The sequence below is a fragment of the Gobio gobio genome (assembly GCF_949357685.1).
Source record: "Gobio gobio genome assembly, chromosome: 23".
NCBI classification, from domain to species: Eukaryota; Metazoa; Chordata; class Actinopteri; order Cypriniformes; family Gobionidae; genus Gobio; species Gobio gobio.
The window spans coordinates 21,389,956-21,403,070 of NC_137119.1; the positions used below are offsets into that span (position 1 = coordinate 21,389,956).

Genomic DNA, 13,115 nt, shown 5'->3' on the forward strand with positions numbered 1-13,115 from the left:
AATATCATTCCGCCGCTGCACTCATGGGACGGCTCAAAGTTACTTGATTATTACGCAGGAATGAGAGTATAGTTCCTAGCCATATCGGCCTAGAAAATCACAACTTTTCATTTTCCGTCGGTCTTAGTACACAATGTAACTACAGAAGAGTCAAGTTTTTAATAGTAAAAATATCGAAGCTCTTTGGTCATTTTTTTTGAGCGAGATGCTAACGGTCTAATCAGATTCAATGATCTATGCTAAGCTATGCTAAAAGTGCTACCACCAGACCCGGAGATCGGCTGAATGGATTCAAAAACGGTAAAACTCAACATATATAAACACATAACACACACATACACACAAAACGCTTTCAAAATATTAAAAAGAAAATGGCCATTTTCAATGTTGAGAGAAATCACATTTTCATAACTTTAATTGGAATGTTAGCAAAACATTCTTTGAACATGTTTTAGCTGGGATGAAACCCTCTGAAGTCATAATCAGATATACACAATGAGATTGTGTTAACGATTTAGTAAAATAGTAAAATAATATTAAATTCAAAATTAACATCAAAATGTTCCTTCAAATTTTTCTTATATGTTACTCTGGGCTACTAAAAAGGCAAGTATTTTTTCCCCTCTCTATCAAAACAATTCATGTTTTTGAAAATGAAAAGTTAATTGCATTTATTCATGGTATTATATTCAGACCCCAAACAGAAACAATATAACATATTTCATTGAGGACTAACTGTATGAGGCATGTTATCAAGTTCTCATGTCACATCAAGCTGACACTCCAATGTTAAGCATGTTTTTGAGCCATTAAAGTCACCATGAAATCAAAATTGACCATTATTGTATGAAATATTGCAGTGTTTATTATAAATGGTTTATACGTGTACATCATTATTCCCCTCCATCTTGTAGCCCGTATTTACATACTCTCGAGTAGGAACTAAATCATATCTTCATGACCGCTAAAAAAGTATGTTCTATGGTATGAATGTGTGTAGTATGAATATAATCTGGACATACTACATTTGCCATGTTGCCATTATCATGTGACCTACCAGCGTCAGTTGTGTCGCTTCACTGTCATTCACAAATCCTCTCCCATGGCATCATGGGATAGTAAAATGCCCATCGTATGCACACTTCAGAATCTTGCTGAAAGTAGGTCATCCGGGTAGTGTACCAACTTTAATGAGTACTGTGAATTCAGATATACGATTATATAGATATACGATTTCGCATGCATCGGATGTGTTTACAGGCATGAGGGCTGGACAATCTGTCACTCATATGACATCACAGCAATAGCAAACCACAACCAACGATCCAATCAATTCCTGATGGACTTCAAGTCCCGCCCTAAATGTTTACTTGTTTGAGAAGCCGTTTCACTTGGAAATACGTCACAATAGGGAAGAAAAGATCGCAACTTCAGTTTCATGTCGACTTTAAGGGCCCAAACAAAATATGTGGGTTAGAAGTGCTTATGACATTGTGACTTGTGCAATAGTTTTGTTAGAGTAAATTAGTGTGACTGAAATAGATCTTGCATTTCATATGATATAAAGGTCCATTATTCATCTGAGCAAATGTTTACATGCAGCTGTTGTGGTTCACCTATAAGAAGAAAGAAAGAAATTAATCAAAGTTGCAACATAGAAGCTGTTGAACATTTTGATGCATTAGTGGGTGATGATAGTAGATGGTTCTCTATGTGGAAAACTGGCAAAACAAAAACAGCACACGCGCACACACACAACAGTGGTAAACCGGCAACTGAGTCATGGGTGGCCATGCAAGGCTCATTGATGCATGTGAGGAGCGAAGGCTGGCCTGTGTGGTCCGATCAAACAGACAAGCTACTCTAGCTCAAATGGCTCAAGAAGTTAATGCTGGCTCTAATAGAAAGGTGTCAGAATACACAGTGCATCGCAGTTTGTAGCGCATGGGGCTGAATACTATGGGAATAAGGCAAGCCGGTGGAGGCAGTGTGATGCTTTGGGCAATGTTCTGCTGGGAAATCTTGGGTCCTGCCATCCATGTGGATGTTACTTTGACATGTACCACCTACCTAAGCATTGTTGCAGACCATGTACACCCTTTCATGGAAACGGTATTCCCTGGTGGCTGTGGCCTCTTTCAGCAGGATAACGCGCCCTACCACTAAGGCAAAATGGTTCAGGAATGGTTTGAGGAGCACAACGAGTTTGAGGTGTTGACTTGGCCTCCAAATTCCCCAGATTTCAATCCAATCGAACATCTTAGTGATGTGCTGAACAAACAAGTCCGATCCATGGAGGCCCAACCTCGCAACTTACAGGATTTAAAGGATCTGCTGCTAACATCTTGGTGCCAGATACCACAGCACACCTTCAGGGGTCCAGTGGAGTCCATGCCTTGATGGGTCAGGGCTGTTTTGGCAGTAAAAGGGGGACCAACACAATATTAGGATATAATGTTATGCCTGATCGGTGTATGGAATTTTCAGGATGTCTGGAACAGGCTAGGTTTTTAGATACAGTATAGAGGAGAATTATGGGCATCCATTGTGGGTTTTCTCTCTTAAAGAAGAGCAACATGTCATATTTGATTTATCATCACACTCTTATGAGCCTAAAGCCAGATCTGAGCCTGTAACAGTTCTGTCACTTCTCATTTCACATGTGTGCATATCTAAAGGAACCAGTGACCCAGGCTCTTGAGCTCAAGTCTTTAATTCGTATGTATCAACAGCAAACCAAAGGTTAAGCCATAATTCATTTGTCATAAACGGATGATTCATCCATGTTTCTTAACTATCAATCTCATATATGTTCTGCCATTCTATTGATCGTTAATATAGTCTATATTTTAAATTCATACATATTTTATAATATATTTTTATATTCACGTAATACGGTGAATTATTTTTGAAAACCAAAAATACTAGAGTACAAAAGAATTAAAAGCATCGTAATATATATTACAGTACTTTTAATTGTTTTGTATATATATATATATACAGTGGGGAGAACAAGTATTTGATACACTGCCGCTTTTGCATGTTTTCCTACTTACAAAGCATGTAGAAGTCTGTAATTTTTATCATAGGTACTCTTCAACTGTGAGTGACAGAATCGAAAACAAAAATCCAGAAAATCACATTGTATGATTTTTAAGTAATTCATTTACATTTTATTGCATGACATAAGTATTTGATACATCAGAAAAGCAGAACTTAATATTTGGGACAGAAACCTTTGTTTGCAATTACAGAGATCATGCGTTTCCTGTAGTTCTTGAGCAGGTTTGCACACACTGCAGCAGGGATTTTGGCCCACTCCTCCATACAGACCATCTCCAGATCCTTCAGGTTTCGGGACTGTCCCTGGGCAATACGGACTTTCAGCTCCCTCCAAAGATTTTCCATTGGGTTCAGGTCTGGAGACTGGCTAAGCCACTCCAGGACCTTGAGATGCTTCTAACGGAGCCACTCCTTAGTTGCCCTGGCTGTGTGTTTGGGGTCGTTGTCATGCTGAAAAGACCCAGCCACGACCCATCTTCAATGCTCTTACTGAGGGAAGGAGGTTGTTGGCCAAGATCTCGTGATACATGGCCCCATCCATCCTCCCCTCAATACAGTGCAGTCGTCCTGTCCCATTTGCTGAAAAGCATCCCTAAAGAATGATGTTTCCACCTCCCATGCTTCACGTTGGGATGGTGTTCTTGGGGTTGTACTCATCCTTCTTCTTCCTCCAAACACGGCGAGTGGAGTTTAGACCAAAAAGCTATTTTTGTCTCATCAGACCACATGACCTTATCCCATTCCTCCTCTGGATCATCCAGATGGTCATTGGCAAACTTCAGACGGGCCTGGGCATGCGCTGGCTTGAGCAGGGGGACCTTGTGTGCGCTGCAGGATTTTAATACATGACGGCGTAGTGTGTTACTAATGGTTTTATTTGAGAATGTGGTCCCAGCTCTCTTCAGGTCATTGACCAGGTCCTGCCATGTAGTTCTGGGCTGATCCCTCACCTTCCTCATGATCAATGATGGCCCACTAGGGGAGATCTTGGATGGTGCCCCAGACCGAGGGAGATTGACCGTCATCTTGAACTTCTTCCATTTTCTAATAATTGCGTCAACAGTTGTTGCCTTCTCACCAAGCTGCTTGCCTATTGTCCTGTAGCCCATCCCAGCCTTGTGCAGGTCTACAATTTAATCCCTGATGTCCTTACAGAGCTCTCTGGTCTTGGCCATTGTGGAGAGGTTGGAGTCTGTTTGATTGAGTGTGTGGACAGGTGTCTTTTATACAGGTAACGAGTTCAAACAGGTGCAGTTAATACAGGCAATTAAAATAAATAAAGTGGAGAACAGGAAGGCGAGTAATGGCTACTGATGATTTAGCTAAACAAAGAAGGAAGCAGTCACAATGTAGAACAAATTAACCTAAAAATGGAAAGAGAGGGGAAAAAAGGGTACAAGACATAGGCCTATCTGTGTTTATGAATGGTAGTGAAGCGATGTACCTGACGCTGCAGGTCACATGATAATGAAAACATGGCGAATGAGTATATCAAGATTACATTCATACTATATATAGAGCATACTTTTTTTTAACTGTGGTGAATTAATTAGGCTACTTATTTTGAATAAGTAGCCTACACTCTAAAAAAAAAAGGTTCTATATTGCACCAAAAATGGTTCTTGGCTCGTAATCATAGGGGAACCTTTTTTAGTGCTATATAGCACCAATTTTGGTGCTTCAGTGGTTCTTCAGCGGTTCTTCAGAGGTTCTTCAGCGGTTCTTCAGAGGTTCTTCACCGGTTCTTTGACTAAGGTGCTATATAGCACCTCTGAAGAACCGCTGAAGAACCATTGAAGCACCAAAATTGGTGCTATATAGCACTAAAAAAGGTTCCCCTATGATTACGAGCCTTTTTTTTTAGAGTGATACCTACTAAAGAGAGTAGCCTACCTTATGTAGCCCCGCCCCTTTTCGGCACGCTACTGTTGTTGTGTTCTGTCTTCTGATTTACAGCATGAAGGTAAGATCCGGGTTTATGAATGAACCGCTCATTTTAAAATCTTCCCGGTCTAATGACATTTGTTATGATATCAGCTTCAAACATTAAAACATTCATGATAACTTTTGTTAACTCTACAATAAGTAAATCCACTTCACCAGCGAATTACTCCTCGACAACGATGCCATAGAAATATAGGCCTAGACGATGCCTAGAGATATAGAAATATACCTAGAAATATATTACCGCAAAAATGGAAGTTCAAGCACAAAATTCTAAAGATGGCTGCGTGCTTGTTTCACTCAAGGTCTATTGGCCTATATCCAAATTTCTTTGGTCTGAATCTGGAATGCTGTATTGTGTATGAAAAAATGTACCTACTTTACATTTCTGACAGATGTTTATGTCCAAGTATAGGTCTCTGCAGGATAGTAATAGGAGTTACTAGATCAGTGGGCGAGGCCATAAACTGAGGGGCGTTTTTCCACTGTGTTACCTGATTTGCCCACGTCACTGTGTGGGTAGAGAGTGTGGGTTTTCATTTCATGATTTCTAAACACCCATCAGTTTGAAAACACCCACAATTTGAGAAACGCCCACTTTTGTTCCGCAGAGACCCCATACTCTCTATGTCAGGAAAACAGAGCCCTGGTTTGTTTAGATTACCAGTATGTGAGTCATTTGCCAAGTACTCTATACTCAGACTTTGGTTTTCTTTGTCATAGTGCTAACAATTAAAGGGTGATTCACTACATATAATCCATTATATTGTTTACTAAGTGGAAACCAGTCATTCCAAGTGATTCAGTGGTGCTAGGCTAAACACGGAAAGATACTTTGCCCATGCTAACGTCTTAGCGACTCTGTTTTAAGAAAGCATATAACCAGCCATATCCCTTCCCTGCTTACTAGTCTTAATCCAATTTCAGCAACACGTTACATTCGCTTTTTAGAAGCTGCTAGAACTTTGGCCTCTGAAGACGTTTAAGATTACACATGTGAAACTGATTCTTTAGTGTGGTGCATGCTCACGCTATGTCTACATTTAGTCATGCAAAAGTGAAACGCTGAAAGTATTTTAAATGGTCAGAGGGTTCAGAGCAACATACAATGTATTATAACTGTACTGTACTTCTGTCTAGTACAGAATAACCCAATAAAGTGAATAAATGTACGGTGAAACTGGGTGTTATCGGTACCAAATGGGTGTCAGTTGATTTGAGAGATTTTCTAATTAAATTCATCTTTAGGATATTAAAAAATGTATATTCATTTCATAATGTTGTGATTCACTTTTAGAATTTAAAATGAATGTAGTTTTGAGTGTTTTATATACATGTTTTGACACAATTACTTAGAATATTAGTCAATTGTGGTAACACTTACAATAATGTCTCATTTGTTTACATTAGTTAATGCATTAACTAACATGAACTAACAGTGAGCAATATATTCGGCATTTATTCATCTTTGTTAATGTAACTTAAAATGTTTATGTTCATTTAAGTGCAGTAATTTATGTTAATAGACAACTTTTGATCTTAAAAATATATGTTAAGATGAACAATTAATTAAGATTTGTAAAAGTATTGTTCATTGTTAGTTTATGTAGCTAACTAATGTTAACAAATGAAACCATATTGTAAAGTGTTACCAACATTTTAATATTGCATAGAATTAATATAATATTATATTTAAAGGTGCACTATGTAATTTTTTTTGAGTAAAATATCCCAAAACCACTAGGCCAGTGTTATATATTTTGTTCAGTTGAGTACTAACAATATCTCAAATGTTTCCAACTATTTGTAAATCGTGAGAAATTGCTATTTCAACCAAGGAACCGCAACGTGTGAGGGAGTCACCTGTCAATTGCGTCATATCTGCGTTACCCTCGGTTTCCGGTTTTGTTTTGCAGAAACGCTTTACTCTTACTGCAGTGTGAACAAGTGTCATAGCAGCCGCAGAGAGAACTCACAGAGTAACGTCATAACATCATTTTCAACACACTCAGATGTATCTAATATGATAAACAGAGCTGCGTTACCTCATACTCATGACCGGAAGTGGCGCCGGCGACTGTGTCATAATAAAAGTCCCACCGGAGACTTTGTCATAATAAAAGTCCCACTGCTCTTCTCATTAACAATCGCTCCAGCGGCCTTGCTCAGCTCAACAACACTCTGTCCTGCTCTGCTTCATACTACAGTAATGTCAATAATCACATCCATAAACATGATTTCTGATTTTTCTGAGTCCTATCCCGATTCTTTTCCACCGGCAGTGAGGTGAAGACCTAGCCTGAAGTAGTCATACTCAATTCTAGTCAGAATCTGACGGAGCGACGCACAACGTTAGTTGTCAAATGTCAACAGAACTCAACTGCACTGTGTTGCCATGTCCGCGGGTTGAAGCGACCCCAATTATGTGATATCCAGACCCAGGAATGCGATTTTTAGCTGCCAGCCCTGCCAACATAACACATATTTTACCCCCCAAATGCCTTTTTTCCCGGAGAACCCCCCCTGGAAAGCTATTGGACTTGTTTTTGGCTAGTTTTGAGGAACGTTAGCAATTAGGCGGGTTTTGTTGTAAAAACTTGGCAACCCTGTCTGCACGCACGCTGGAATAAGTAGCCTAACGTTAGAAGAAGAAGATGAGTGTAAACGATCTTTGCCGGTGTTGTAAAAAAATAATTTAAGGATACACAGAGTACTTACCAACACGATCATCATTTCTGAGAGAAATAGTAAAGGTGAATGCATATACGAACAAGTTCTCCGTTTAGGATTAGAACAAACTCAACCCAAGCGCCTTTGATGACGTGGATGATTACGTTAATGTTAATCATCTGTCCATCATCGTCTAAAGCCCACCCTGACAATTTCATTGGTCCGAACAGTTTCTGTTCGGGCATAATTACTTCTCTATGGATCAAGTCCAGACCGAACTGCCCGAGTAAAAATGTTGTGGGCGGGGCTAAGTTCGGCTGGCATCCAGGCTAGTGAAAACCACTTCCCAAGATTCTGAGCTCAAACGTGGCGTCATCAAACTACGCCTTTGTTTTGAACAGGCGACCTCTAGTGGACGGAAAAGTTACATAGTGCACCTTTAACCATGTTAATTTATTGGTTATCGGCCACAGCATGAAAATAATTGTTAGTATCAGCCAGAATTTAAATATCAGTGCATCCCTACACCTTATCCTTCCCTCGAAACAATATATATATTGAATACACGAATACACACACACAAAATTGACTGTATTCGAGGAGTTTATGTGGTTGTTATTAAAAAAGTAACTAATCTTTCCCTCGTGGGTCAATTTGACCCCCTTAGGAATGAATGGAATGTGAGAAATTCTTCAGTACACATAGAAACATGCTCAAAATTCAAACTAAAAAGGCTTAAACTTTAACAAAAATCATTTTATAATGTCTACATGTGTATCTGAATGCATATTGAAGAGAAATGGGACCCAGCGGAACAGCATATTTGCTCCATATAGATCTATAAGGCCATCTAGTGGCAAGAATCATTAAATATCATGCTATAGGTCAGCAAAGACACCGAATGTAAGATATTTTGAGCTGAATTAAAAGGGTTATGCATGAGATTGTGAGTTATTTTTAATTTAATTTGAAAGAATGTGAAGAATGTACTTAAATTATTATTTATTGATAAAAGCTAGTCATTTTAAGGTAAATAAAATAAAATCTTCCAAAAATTGCATTAAAAAAACAGAAAAAATATTATCAAAATGAAATGAATAAGCTTTCTAGACAAAAAAAGTAAGATTTTAGGGCTTCGGGTCATTTTGTCACCCGTGAGGGAAGGATTTGTTACAAAGTGCGAGGGTAAACAGAGCAGACTCAATTTGATTCACTGATTCAGAATCAACGAATCAGTAACCAGCGCTTTTTAGCATCAGTACATAGATGTTTATCACAGCACAATAGTAGAAAAGGGGAAAAATATGGAGAATGCAGACTTACAAGGCATAACATTTTATTGTACAGATAAATACCACTTTTCAAATTACAGAAATACGTGGGGCTCTATGGGCTTGAAATGTAACAGAGATGAGTTTTTTTTGCATTGAAGAGTAAAAAAAAAAAAAACGATTCCTGCATCCTCAGCATTTCAAATCACATTGAATCATATATAGTTTTAGAGTCTTAATTCTGATGATGTGTGAGATGCTTGATATAAAGGAGCTATACTGCTTTTGACAAAATACAGTTGTGCATTTCTATAGAAAAATATCGTAGAATTCATATTGTAATGGCTGTGCTCTGTAAAAATTCTTATAAATAGAATAAACCTTATATAGTATATAAATGTTTTTCGTTTGTGCAACATTTGTTTTTAGAAAAATAATTCCTTGTCCTGTCGTGTCCTGTTATAAGAGCTCAAAACTCTCCTTCAGAAAACATATAAAAAGAGCCCGTACACATTGCACTGCATTGTTGCACAGAATTGAAAAACAACCAAATAAAACACGTCCTTCAAGAGTAAATTCTGATGCCTTAAACATTTACCTCAGATTGTTTCGAATCAGATATACAGGCGTTTAGTGCATTTAAAGACTCCATGCAAACGAAAACTAAAAGCAAATGAGGGTTTGAAGAAGAGAAAGCCCTTGTACACTCACCAAACACTAGAAACGATATCTAGAATTCTATATATAATAAATAAATCTTTAATAAACCTTCCAAATAGGAAAAATGCACATGAATATGATAAGAAGAATAACAAATAAAAGTTCAATTTCCCGATGTACCAAAAGAAAATCATTTGACAATATAGTGGCACATTTGAAATCGATTCCCAATGACTGCGTCAGTCAAAAATTTGCATACTACAGATTTAAGACAAAGACTTCATCTCGTACGAGGCTTTTTCCTTGATTTCGTTTGAGGTAAACTGAAGTACTGTTAAAGACTCTTAAAGGCAATGTCCTACTTCCTCTAGTGCCACCCGACTGTGGCACTACCTGACTTTTGATATCCAAAGCATCCAAGATCACAAGCATGCAAGCAAGCCCTCGACGTCACTTTTTTTTCTCTTCAAAACATCTCACCAGCTGTCACGCGGCATACCTGACATCTGAAGCACGACAACTCTTCCACAACATCGCATGCACAACGGCATAGGCTTCATTTACATAACATGACAAACAGTCAATTCCCAGAATTCAATAAATAACACACTTTATAAGACTTTTCGATTGGTTTTCGCCATGATCAGAATGGGCGCGATCAAAAAAAAAAGAGCGGGAAATCGCATATCAAATCTGTTCATGTTTTTCCTTCGCTTAAATACCAGAATAAATAGGACAGAACTACAATGTCCCTCATTGGTGAAATATTCAACTCTGTAAGTGTAAAAATAAATCATATTGCACATTTTTAATAAATAAAATAATATTTTCCCATTTCTTTCAAATAGTACCAATACTTGGTAGTGATTTTTTTTGCTTCGTTTAACTCAAACACGATTTGGATTGAGGTTAACAAACATAAAGTAAATAAAGAACGGTACATGAAAACAAAAAACTGAAACGTGACGAGTACAGTAGGGAGCATGAAGATGCTAGAAGAAACTGCAGTGGGTCAGTAAAGGGTGTAAGACGGACGAGTGACGCTGGTGTGCGCGTTCGGTTTCCTCTCACTGGAACGGACGCCCGCTGCAGCAAAGCCCCCTGAACGCATTCCTCTGGCACTGCGAGCACATCTCCCAGTTACACGTCAGATGGTAAATGAGTAAGGCAGCTGCTCTTGCCCATCATGTAAAAGTGCATCATCAAACATTTCTAGTTAAGTCTCTGCCAGAAGCCAGAGACCTATGGAGTGGCTGATATTAAGGCTTTCCATCAGCGGATATGAATCACATTACACTGCATTCTCTTCTTCTGTTTCTGTTTTAATGGTAATTTTCCCCCCGAAATATTTTCATCTCGTTTCCCAGAGCCGCGTGACATTAGACCATGTCATTTTCAAGGATGATGCTCTGGGTTTCAAACTCCTGTATGTTGATTCTTCAGCTCCCTCTGCCCTCTGGAGACTGCCTGGTGCCGTTTGGATTTCAGAAAGGTCATCGACACAACTGTGTTGTGTGTTGCCATCCAACACTAAAGGAATAAACGTAATACGGGGTTAAAAGTTACAGTACATCCATGAAAATGCAGATGGGGCTAGTTGTCGTATGTTGGCTTTAAACATTATTCAAAACTGTCTTTCTGTAAATTAGATTTTTTTTGTGTGTGAATTCCATCCTCAAAAACTGCAATTTCAGTATCAGTATGAACATAGGGTTGTCTGGTTATCACCAGACCAAGCTCAATTTAAGATGGAACATTGGTCTGGGGAGTCTGCTCTGTATTTTCTACTGCACAAGAGGCGTGATAAACGAGCATAATTCAAATGACTCTATATGCAATTGGATAGTCCTTCAACCAATCAGACCACAAGAGGCAAGATCAACGGGCAACAACCCATTCTCTATCCGTCATCGTGTTAAACCCGCCAATAGCGTGCCAGGCGGATAAACAAGTCTGCGACTGGTTCCCGCAAAAGTGTAACAGAAGCAGTAGAAATGAATGTACAGGTTTCCAGACTGAGTTGCAGGGTGAAATCAAATTGCCGGCAGATCAGGCTGGGTTTACCCAGTCTAAACATAGGGTACTTAAAGGGTTAGTTCACCCAAAAATGAAAATTCTGTCATTAATGACTTCCCCTCATGTCGTTCGACACCAGTCAGACCTCCGTTCATCTTCAGAACAGAAATGAAGATATTTTAGTTGAAATCTGATGAATTAGTTATGAATCAGTGAGCTAAATGATGATTCGGATCGAGTGTCAAACCGCCAAACTGCTGAAATTTGGCGATTCAAACTGCTGATTCGACTCACTGATTCATAACGCTTCGAAGCTTCATGATGCCTTGTTTTGAAATCGTCATCACTATGTAAGTCGTTATTTAGGGTTTTTTTGCTCACAAAAACTATTGTCGCCGATTCATAAAGTTATTTTAGAACCACTGTAGTGAGATGGACTTTGTAACGACGTCTTTAGTACCTTTTAAGGGTCTTGAGAGTGAACCGTGCCATTGTGCCAATGGAGGCCTTTCAGAGTCATCAGATTTCAACTAAAATATCTTCATTTCTGTTCCGAAGATGAACGGAGGTCTTACGGGTGTCGAACGACATGAGGGTAAGTAATTAATGACAGAATTTTCATTTTTGGGTGAACTAACCCTTTAATGTAAAAAAAAAGTGAATTAAGCTGTAAATTAAGTACAATCATCATTTCAACTTAAATTATATTAAATTGACTTAAAAATTAGTTGAATCTTGTATAACTTATAAAAAAGTTGAAAACTGCTTAACTTATTTTGATGAGTTAAAGTAATGTTAAAACATATGTTTTCGTAACATGGGTCAGTCCAAATCCGATTTTTGTGCAAATCCGATCAGATTTAGCAAATGTGAACGGCCAAAAATCAAATGAAAAGCTACATTATGCGGTTTGAAATCCTATTCAAATTTCTGGAAATTTGTTTCAGTCTGACCGCTCTGATCGGATTTTGCGTGCTTTATGTGTCTTTCTCACGGCATGTAAAACGTCAATGTCAGATGTTGTTATAGAAAACATGCTGAAAGTCACTTCAGAAACAAGGTTGTGTTGTTTCAAAGTGCCGGTCAAGCAGAAAATGACTATATAACGGAGGCATGTTTTGAAACCAATGGAAACGACAGCATCATACCATCCTCTTACGGTTCTGTCGATGCCTCAGAAGACGTAGTAGTCCAGCGCGCAGCTGCTGCACAATGTCATGTTGTAAATAAGACAACATCTGTATTGCAAACCCCTCTATGTTGCAGTTGCTGTTGTTGTTTTTGGCGTATGCCTACCAACGCAATGTCATTGCCATAGAAACCAATGAAGATATTCCGGAAAATGTAAGTGCTGCATGGATACACAAATCGGATCTGAACAGTTGCGATACACAAGTGTGGACGGCAATCATTTTATATCAGATTCCAATCCGTGGAATTCGAAATAACGGAAAATGTTGGCGTTATTTTGTCACTTATTGAGCAGTAGGC

General features: G+C 38.6%; 1 protein-coding gene across 1 annotated transcript in view; it reads right to left on the reverse strand.

Annotated features, from left to right (window-relative positions):
* Positions 1-8,666: 8,666 nt before the first annotated feature.
* jph1a (junctophilin 1a) overlaps positions 8,667-13,115 on the reverse strand; it is a 54,222-nt gene continuing 49,773 nt past the window's right edge. The window contains exon 6 of the mRNA XM_079806914.1: positions 8,667-11,138. The gene's annotated coding sequence lies outside the window, so the exon portion shown is untranslated. The remainder of the gene's footprint in view (positions 11,139-13,115) is intronic.